This window comes from Macaca mulatta, chromosome 5 (genome assembly GCF_049350105.2).
Source record: "Macaca mulatta isolate MMU2019108-1 chromosome 5, T2T-MMU8v2.0, whole genome shotgun sequence".
NCBI lineage: Eukaryota > Metazoa > Chordata > Mammalia > Primates > Cercopithecidae > Macaca > Macaca mulatta.
Genome location: NC_133410.1, coordinates 187,073,615 through 187,084,420, shown reverse-complemented (window position 1 = coordinate 187,084,420; position 10,806 = coordinate 187,073,615).

Below are 10,806 nucleotides of genomic sequence, written 5' to 3'. Positions count from 1 at the left end.
GTTGGTAATTTCAATCTGCAAGTAGATTTTATTTTAATTAGTTATCATTAGTTAGTAGTTCTCAAATTTTAGTGAGTTTCATAAATCATTATGGAATTTTATAAAAACACAGATTGTTGGTGTCTACACCCAAAGATTCTTCTTCACCAAGTATATAGTGATTGCTCATTTACTCATTTTTAATAAGAACCACAGGCCAGTCTTCCACTCAGTCAATCCCTTTAACATACCATGTTAGAGTTTTGCAGGGATTTTTCTTGTTTTTTACTTAATTTTCATCTCCAAATTTAGAATTTTAAATGAAAAATTTGGGTAGAGTAACATATGGTATATGTGTTAGACTGTTTTCACTGCAAGAAAGAGAAAAGAAACTCAAATTCAAATAAGCAGCAACAACAAAAATAATGTGTAGACTTGAGGGAAGAAGATAAAATCGCCTCAGAAGGATGTATATCTTCTCAAGCTCTTCGTGGTTTCCACTGCTTCAGCCTCTTCACTCATGGCTACCAGATGGCTACAGTCTCAGGATTTCTAATACTACCCTATCAACATCTGTGAAAGGGAGAGAAATGTAGCATAGAAGTAACTTCAACCAAAGTGTTTGGACACTTTGGTGTTTCCTTGGTTTTCACAAAGGATCCCTGAACTTAAAACACTTTCTAGAAGAAAAATATATACCTTGATTTGACAATCAGGGCTAAAAATGTTGTCAGTCTTCCCAAACCACACGGATTGGAATGAGAGAGACGTGATTTCACAAATGAAATGAGAAGGCTGTCCTTGGAAGAAGGGGGAAATGGGTATCGTGAACAAAGTCAACCTGATGGAGTGTCAAAAATAAACTTGGTGTACATAGTTTTGATTGATGCCATTAAAAATGACCACAACTGTGGCATGCGCCTGTAGTCCCAGCTACTCGGGAGGCTGAGGCAGGAGAATGGCGTGAACCCAGGAGGCGGAGCTTGCAGTGAGTAGAGATCACACCACTGCACTCCAGCCTGGGCAACAAGCGAGACTCCATCTCAAAAAAAATAAAAATTTAAAAATAACCATAACTTCATGACTTAAGATAATACAGTTTATTATCTTACAGTTCTGTAGGTCAGAAGTCTGGTATGGTTCTCACTGACCTAAAATCAAGTTGTTGATAGAGTTGCATTCGTTTTTGAAGCCCTTAGAAACATGGGGCTCTGTTTCATTGCTCATTCAGGTGTTGGCAGAATTAATTTCCTTACTGCTATGGGACAGAGGTCCCCAATTCCTAGCTGGCTTTCAGCTATGGGCAGTTCCCAACTTTTAGAGGCTTCCTTCATTCCTTGGCTTATGGACCCTTTTCTTCATCTTCAAAGCGAACAACAGAGAGTGAAGTCTGTCTCACAGTTTGGGCTTCTACTGCATTTTCTTCTCTTTTCTTTCTCTCTAATGTTAGCCAGGAAAGATACTCTGCTTTTGAGAGTTCATATGATAAACTAGGAAATTTCCCCCATCTCATAACATCTACTTTAATCATATATTAAAGTCCCCTTTGCTTGGTAATGTAACATATTGACAAGGTTTTGAAATCAGAGTTCAGACATTTGGGGAGAAGGTCATTATGCAATGTACCACACATTTAATGTTGTTATAAACTGAAAAATCTATGCTTTTTAAATCAATATTGTTTTTATTAACTTTATAAATGTAAATTTAAGGTTTGCTGTGAAATCAGAAACTGTGAAGATCTTACTCTACTTGCTGACACAGATATTCCAACAGTACTTTATGTATGTGTGTATGTATGATATATGTATGTGCATATATACACACACATATGTACATATATATACACACACATATATATTCCATACACAAACATATATAGATGATACACATATAGATATGGTGTGTGTGTGTAATTATAGAAGGTCAAAAAGTTGTTCAGAAAATGAAACAGACGTTTTATTCCTTACAGCACAAACTGCACCCTGAGCAGCGCCTTGCTGTGATGATGGTTGGATGTCACCTGTGCCTGCATTGGAGCCTACCACAGGTGCAGATCCTAAAATTAGGGGGTCAAATTTGGACCCTTCCTAGGAGAGGCTGGGCTTTATGGGGCTGCTGGCAGATCTTTTCATCCTTCCCTTCAACCAGACAGATGACTCAATACCCTTAAATATAGGTAAATCGCCTCTGGGGTAGAAGACATTGAAGTCCTGTGTTTATTACTATGCTATGAAGGCAAGTGTCTCCAGAGAGTGGAAACATAAGAGTTGATCTTTAACACCACGGTAAACCTCTGGGAAGTCTGTTTCTAAATTACTCCAATAGGATACACCAATTCTAGTTTTAAGCATATCTGGTGTTTAATCATGTCCTTTGCTCAGAAGGCCCAGATCATGCAAGAACACCAGACTCTGCAGAGGATTGGTCTCCCAACATTGATATGCTCATTTTAGTAATTCTCCATGTGAGTCAAAGTCTAATTATTAAGATCTTCAAATATAAGTAAAACATTAAGTGGAGGAAGTGCTTTATCTCTAATAAACATATATGTTTAAAGATGGACAGCTGTCTTCTTTGACCATCATAATTAGTAATTGAATATGTATGTTAAACAGTATATATCAGATTTTCTCTAGCTACATTCTGTGTAATAAAATTAAGAATGAATCACATTTTGTAGTTTTCACTACGTGGCAGTGAAAAGAAAGAAGAGTGGTGTAAGTTAACAATGACTTCAATCAAAGCTCAGAATATTTAAATTTTTCAGGAATATTTTTTACCTGAATAATTATTAAATTTTCTAATTTTAGTTAACTTTTCTGGAAAATTACTTAATAATATATAACGGAATTCCATTTTGGTGATTCAGTTATGAAGCACCAAGTAGAAAATACTTACTTTAAAAAGTGTATTTTCAAATACATGTATACCAAACGTTATGTAAAAAATGTTTTAAAATATCCATGCCTATTTTTAGATAATGCCTCATCTCTCCTAAGATGTGAAATCAAAAATAAGTAATTTCTAATATTTGCAACCTAGAATGAAAATCTTTTCAACCCATTGTGAAGTGGTGTCTTATGTTTACTTTTGTATTGTCAAAAATGGAGCCTTGTCATATTGGATTTACTCTCAATATCTCAGTTATTTTGTCTCTATGATATTTAAGCTATTGCTTTGTCTCAGAATTTTATCATTCCCTGCAAAAAAGTTCCTATATTTTTATGAAGTCAATAAATATTGTATCTTTCATTTTAATTTAGCAGATTCAAATTTTTATTATTTTAGATGCATGGTTTTTGTTCCCTTTAAAAAGCAGATATTGTGGTTGCCACTGCAAAAAACTTTGACCAACTGAACAAAAGCTCCAGTAAAGTAACAGAAGAATCCATTGGTTTTTCACATTTAAATATACTCTTTGTTCCACACACTGAAATGGCATCTCATTTTTCTGCGAGTCCCAGAACAGGCATATACAACTCCATCAAAGCACATGAATCAATAGACTAAACAAGTTACACTGTAGCAGTTTATACATCAAAAGCACTTGTCTATTTCTGTGAGCAATATCATCAAAATCAATACATCCCCCAACCCACAGCTATTCCCCAAACTACTGCTTCATATTACATATTCAAACAGCTGTAAACAAATTAATAAATGGCTCTGGACTTTTGTTTTCTCTCCTCCTGAATTTTAATTGATTTATATTACTGGAAAATCCATGTAGGCTTGTTATCTTGGCTTTTTTCCTTTTCCTGGCATGAAGATGGATTCAGCGAATAAGAGCTTCAACCTCACACTTCAGTAACCACTTGTATAGTTTTGATGTTGAACTCAAAGAGAGTTCTTCTGTTCAACATTTAGTATGTAATTTTCTTCTGTCATTGGAACACAAAATGAAAGAGTTTTCCTATCCATCCCATAGTGATGAGTTCTATAACACCAGTGAAGCACAAAATGTAGATGCCCTTAGAAGACATCTAATCTATGCCAGCTAATGAAATAGGGACTCGATAAGTTATATCTGCATGAGCTGGAATCTGCAAGAACGGTTAATTATGAAATCACTTACTTGCATGCTATATTAAGAAAATCACCCTACTGAATTCTTTCTTCTTTTGCATTTTACACATTTTTGGTGATGTTATGTTTTCTTAAATTGAAATGGCATTATTTAGGTTTGCAGTATTATACCTAGAGAAAACGCTTCAACCAACCCAAGGATTTAACTCTTAATCTCTTCTTGTTGTTAAAAATAATTAACAACAGATGAGGCTTCCATTAGGAGAAATCCTAGATATGAGATTATAGACATTGTGTGATGGCATACACAAAAAAAGAAAAACATAAAGAAAGTAAGCATTGCAAGCTAGATGCAACAGAGATATTAACCTGGGCATGCTATGCGACTGATACTAGCCACAGGTAATTCAATTGTTAAGTGTTGATAATCATGCACACCTCTTATGGTTATTTTCAAGGTTAAAAAGGAAACATTTTAAAGGATTTAGACCAGTATTCAATAAAGTATTTTTCTATATACCTTCACTCCACACATTCCTTTGCTCATGTAACTGAAGGAGTTGTAGCTCTTTTGTGATAACTATAGAGTGAACAGTAACCCAGGGAAATTTTTCAGACAAGGTCACACAATGCCCTACCAAAACAACTTTAGTAATTTCTCTGTTCATGATATGTCAGAAATACAACACAGATACTATGCATAATGACAAGAATGCAAGTGAAAATACTGGTTTGCGTATCACCGCAATAATTTCTCTCTTTAGGTTTTACATTTGGGAAGGAATTTCAGGATCGTAAACAGGTGACCCAGATACCCAAAGAAAATATAAATAATGACACCTCCATTGTTTAAATCACTAATACGATGTAAAGGCAGCTCCCATAGGCTACCAGTGTTCAGTCTCATGCTTTCCATTAGCTCCAGTTTTTGCCTGTGGGTGGTGTATAAAGTTTGTCTCATGACTGGAATTTCTATGACTTCTGCTTCAGGTCTCTAACTCTAGCTGGAGAAAGTTTGTGTTTTTAAGGGCTTAAGAGAGTACATAGGATTTACTCACTTAAACTAGGATAATCTCCTCATTTTAAGATTGGTCTTCTTAATTACATCTTCAATGTTCCTTTTGCCACATAACATATTCACAGGTTCTGGAGATCAGAGTGTGAATGTCTTCGTGTCTTTGGAGCATTTATTCAGCCTATCTCAATAACCATGTTTCAGAGAGGCTTTAAGTCCTCCACAGTATCAGAACGACAAGACTTTCCTGTTACATCAATGTATCAGGTTTGGTTCAAATCTAACCTTGCCAGCTGGGTGAATAAGGAGGTATGGCTTGTCTCTGCAACCTGAATGCAACTTTCTGATATAACAAGTAACTGGCCAGAACAGCCTGGACTTTATTCCCATTCCTCCTAGAACAGGATGTCCTACCAGTGACTTGCATTTCTCCAGAGTACAAAACATGGGAAGGGCTGCTTTTTGAGGTCCCGCACTGCAGTGCAAATGGGTGCTGCAGTGCAAGACTGCATGTGCCCTGGGCAGCTGTCCTGAGCCTTGGGGGACTGGCTGGCCCATGAATCTGAGACTTCTATTGTCCCTTGTTACTATCTGTAAGTAATAAATGTGCTTCGTGGAACTTGTTGTGTCAGTGTTCTGCCTCACTGGACTTCTGCAAGTGACAGAAATTGGCACAGCTCATGATACAGAGGGCAAAGGTGTTTAGCGCCCTCCCTTGGGACTCGTAACTGGTGCAGTGAACCCACTTTGCACCATCTCTCCACCTTTTTGGTTTAAAAGTATAAACCCTTGTTAAATTCACTAATTTGCAAAGTAAATAGTATTTCTGCTCTGCCCATTTTTGAGGGTCATCCTACTAACGAAGAGTAGAGCAAAGGTTACTGGCTGTAAAATCTGTGCTATTAAACCATGAAGTATTTCACTGCCTTGAACGGAGAGCAGCTGAGTTCTTTGACTGATGACACAACTTTTCTGATTTCTGCAAATGGATCTCATATGATTCTCAGACACAGGGAAAAATGTAATATTTCTCAGCCTCCCATTGTCTTGAAATTGACCAATAACTTTGTCTGTGACCACTGTCTTCCCCTGTCTTCTGGGACACCACACACTCATATACATCAATGATTCTATAATAAGTACCTCATTCTTCTTCCTTACTCCTGAGTTTTTCAACCACATGGCTAATTTTATATTATATATTGGTTCATTAATTTATTCATGCAACACATATTATTCAGTGTCTACTGGGTAGCTATGTCTTGCTCTAAATGCTGGTGCCCTCTGCGTCCATTCTGTGCACCCATCTGCCCTTTTTTGTGCTCAAGGTGGCTGCCCAACGTACACTGAATCCCCCACGTCCCCATTCAGCTGACGTTCTACTGGGATTTAGCTAAGGGCAGTCACCAGCAAGACACTGGAGGATGTGGAAAGTGAGCTTATGGTATTTCTTTCCTGCCTCTTCCCACTTTGGTACCATTTTTAGCCCCAGTGGTCTATACTACAGTTCCAGTGAAGAGCCCTGTTGCACTCCTTCAGCTCTTATGAGACTACGGCTACAAATCAGGAAGTGTGCCTTCTTCTTGTCATGGCAGGAGACATTTTCTCATCCCCTAGCACTTCAAACACGAGCCTGAAGAATGACCCGTGTGGGAAGTAGTCAGGGACTTGAGCTCCTGCCATATCCACCAAGACATGAAGATGCATGAAAGACCAGATGGAGGGATGAATGTGGCTCACAACAGTGACCCCAAGACAGTCCTCTCCATTCTCCATTTTTCTTCCCTTTGTATGATAACACTGGTGCAGGTCAGCAAATCCTCACTTTGATTCAGTGGCATTCCAGGTGGGAACAGAGAAGTCAGTTTTCTCTTGATGTCAGAAGAACTAATTGAAATTTCCTCTCTCTCCTTTCCTAATGAGGGGCTTAAGTGTGAGTGTGGTTCCTCTTCAAATTTCACTCTCTATAGGACAACCCCTCAATACTTGTCTTGTAGTTTTCTCTATAGTATAGGATGGTGTATTAGTCCTTTTTTCCCACTGCTATAAAGAGATACCTGAAACAGGGTAACTTATAAAGAAAAGAGGTTTAATTGGCTTACAGTTCCACAAGCTGTACAGAAAGCATGACTGGGAGGCCTCAGGAAACTTTGAATCACAGCGGAAGGCGAAGGGGAAAGCAAGCATGTCTTCGGTGGCTGCATTAGGAGGAAGAGATAGAAGGTGGAGGTACTATACACTTTCAAACAACCGGATCTTGTGAGAGCTCACTCAGTATCAGGAGAACAACAAGCGGGAAATCTGTCCACAGGATCTAATCACCTCCCACCAGGTCCCTCCTTCAACACTAAGGATTACAATTCGACATGAGATTGGATGGGGACACAGATCCAAATCACATCAGAAGGGGAAAATGTGCAATATCTGTTTGTTAATGTTAAGAGTCTCCCTCTCAACGAGTTCTGCATCTAGTAGTTCAGAGATTTAGTTAATTCAGTATATGAACTACTTAATTATAGGCATATGCCTTATAATGACATTTCACTGGATGATGAACTACACATATGATGGTGGTTCCATGAGATTATACTACCGTATTTTTGCTGTACCTTTTCTATGTCTGGATACATACATACTTATCATTGTATTCCAGATGGATACAGTATTCAGTACACTAACCTGCCACACAAGTCTGTAGCCTGGGAGCAATTGGTTGTACCATATAACCTAGGTTTGTAGTAGTAGGCTGTACCATCTAGGTTCATGTAAGTACACTCTGATTTTCACACAATGAGGAAATGGCCTAAGTACGCATTTCTCAGAACCTATCTTCATCCTTAAACAATGTGTGACTATGCTTTGTCCTCTCCTCAGGATATATTTATCAATTCCTGGAAAAACAGTGGAGATAACACTGAGAAACTTACTCCACATTTCCACAAGCTACTTGCTCATGGAAGTCGCATAACAGCTTAGGGTACCTATTCTGGTAACTTGCCTTTTGGTAAATTCTGGTAGCATTAAGTTCTTCTACATTACTTCCGAAACCCATATGGACCAGAACCATGATTTGACTTTTTTGTTACTGTCCCTTGAGCACCTAGCATATTAGTCAGCACATAGTAAACATTCCTGTCTATTATCTATCATATGTTTGTTAAATATTAAAGACCCTGTATTAGTCCATTCTCATGCTGCTAATAAAGACATACCTGAAACTGGGTAATTTATAAAGGAAAGGGGTTTAATGGACTCAGTTCAGCAGAGCTGAGAGGCCTCAGGAAACTTACAATCATGGCAGAAGGGGAAGCAAACACATCGTTCTTCACACGGCAGCAGCAAGAAGAAGTGCTGAGCAACAGGAGGAAAAGTCCCTTATAAAAGCATCTTCTCTGGGGAGAATTCACTCACTGTCACAAGAACAGCATGAGGGTAACTGCCCCCACAATTCAACGATCTTCCACTGAGTCCCTTCCATGACACGTGGGGATTACGAGAATTACAATTCAAGATGAGATTTGTTCGGGGACACAGCCAAACCTAGCAGACATAAATTTGATTGCTTTATTTGAAAACTGTCTCTCCCAGACGACTAGCTTACATCATGTAAAAATATTCTCAGTCCAGTAAGATGAATCAGTTAAGTCTTCATGGCAGACATATAAACATAAAGAATTGGAATTTTATTTATCTTAAGGTGATCCGATAAGTCAATGGCATTAATTATCTGTACCTATTTCTCCTTCACCCATTATTGCATAAACATATATTTTATAGACTAGCCATCTATCCTTTCTTTCAGGATGGATTTGACTTCTGTGGATGCTGTAATAGTTACGCTTTATTATGTCATAGACATAAATTGTTTTTATTTTTCCCCCAAGAAGATCCAAAGTAATAGGGTGTAATCTCAATTTAAATAAATAGATTTGTTATTCAGTACAGTCTATGGCAAGAGTGAAGACCTTTTACAGAACTTGCCCTTGTCCCACTTCTATAAATTCACCAGCACTCCTCTAGCAAAATATGAAGAGTTCTGTTAACTGATTCTTTTCCCTGCAGCTCCTTACATCACAAGAGGCTTATCTCTAACTGGCTGTTTTCCCCTAAACCCAGTTCTAGGCTTGAAGATGAAAATTACTTTTTGTTCAAACATTTTATCTTACTTAGGGAGACAGGTATAATAAATCAAAAGTTCTTCTCACTAAGTTATGATAATCAGTGTAAAATTACCTAGGCTTCATAAAGTGCTTTATCCTCAAACTCACTCCGTATCTAAACTATAAATATGACAAATATTTTCTGTTTTGCTTTTCAAATCAAATAACTTCAGATATTATATGTATAACATTTTTTTCATAGGAGATTGACATTTTCTTTAACTATTCCAGTCTGCCTGTTGAGTTCATCACAACAAAAGCCTCTTCAAAATATCAAAATGAATTAGCACTGAGAAATTCAGTCTGGATGCCAGATAAAGGGAAAAGAATATTTGCTTAATGAATACTTTATTTGATCATATACTTTCTCATCTAAATCTCAAAAAAGTTAATGAGGAAAGTGTAATTACTGTTGTTATTATTATCAGTAGTAGTACTATTAATAATAAATGAAATGGTAAAATTGAATAACAGAGTGACTAAGACACTCATTTAAGATTCTACATTTGTTGAGTGATGGGACCAAAATTCCATAATTCTGTTATACTCCAAAGTCCAAGCTTTTCACTTACAGAAACCTGAGACCTTAGAAGGCCATTTGCTACTGTTTTTTATAACCTTTTTAATTCACATATAACCACTTAATTAATTTTAGCATTTTTATCTTCATTATGTTGTAAAAACTCCCATTTCATTTTATGAGTTTGTTTCTTTTTAATAAGCTCGTTCTTAATTGATCATGGTATACTTACTTAAGGGAGGAAAATTGGCTTCTTCACAGGTGGATGCTTTAAAATGGATATAATAAAGGTATCTTATGCCAACATTATCAGAGAGTTTTGACAACTTTTGATTGAAACTGGTAATTTAGATTACAGGTTACCTTTTAAAAAACATTAAAGGCAATACAATTAGAGCCAAAATTAAATATAAATACATAGTAGTCCTCTTCTCACTCAGAATCCTATGTATCTTAAACAATTAAAGACATTTAATTCTCCCTGATTATGCTAGACTCCATGTTCAATGATATTAATATTTTGAATAAAAGAAAACAATTCAGAAGAGTCTCCTGAAATATTTTGCCTATCTTTCTAAACTAGTTTTTAGAAAGATATTTTTTGGCTTTTAGTAAGTTTTTTTGTTTGTTTGTTTTTTGTTTTTTTTCTGTGACTCCAGAGATATTTCAAAGTAAATTCATCAGCTTTCAGGTACACTTTCATGCCTGTAGTATCTTTCACTTTATACTACTTTACCACCTAAACTGACCACCACTCAATTTTCACTAAAACACTCTGTTCATGCATTCAAACTCTGTTCCGTGTACCCTGTTCCTGCTTAGTCTGAGAGTACTTTCATTGACGTGTTTTCCCTCAAAGTACTTTTTCTCAGGAATTCTTTATGCTAATATCCCAATATTTCATATCAACCTTCTGCCTCCCCAGTCTGTCTCTGCACCTGGTTTATTCATTACTGAGCCCTTTATCTTCACACAGCTGTGCTCCTTTCCATAAATTATTCCATTATAATGAGAAGCTCTGTACCACAGTCTAGATGAGTTAGACCTAGACCAACTGGATAGAATACATAGAAAAATGTAGCTAGAACTATGAAATGACACAC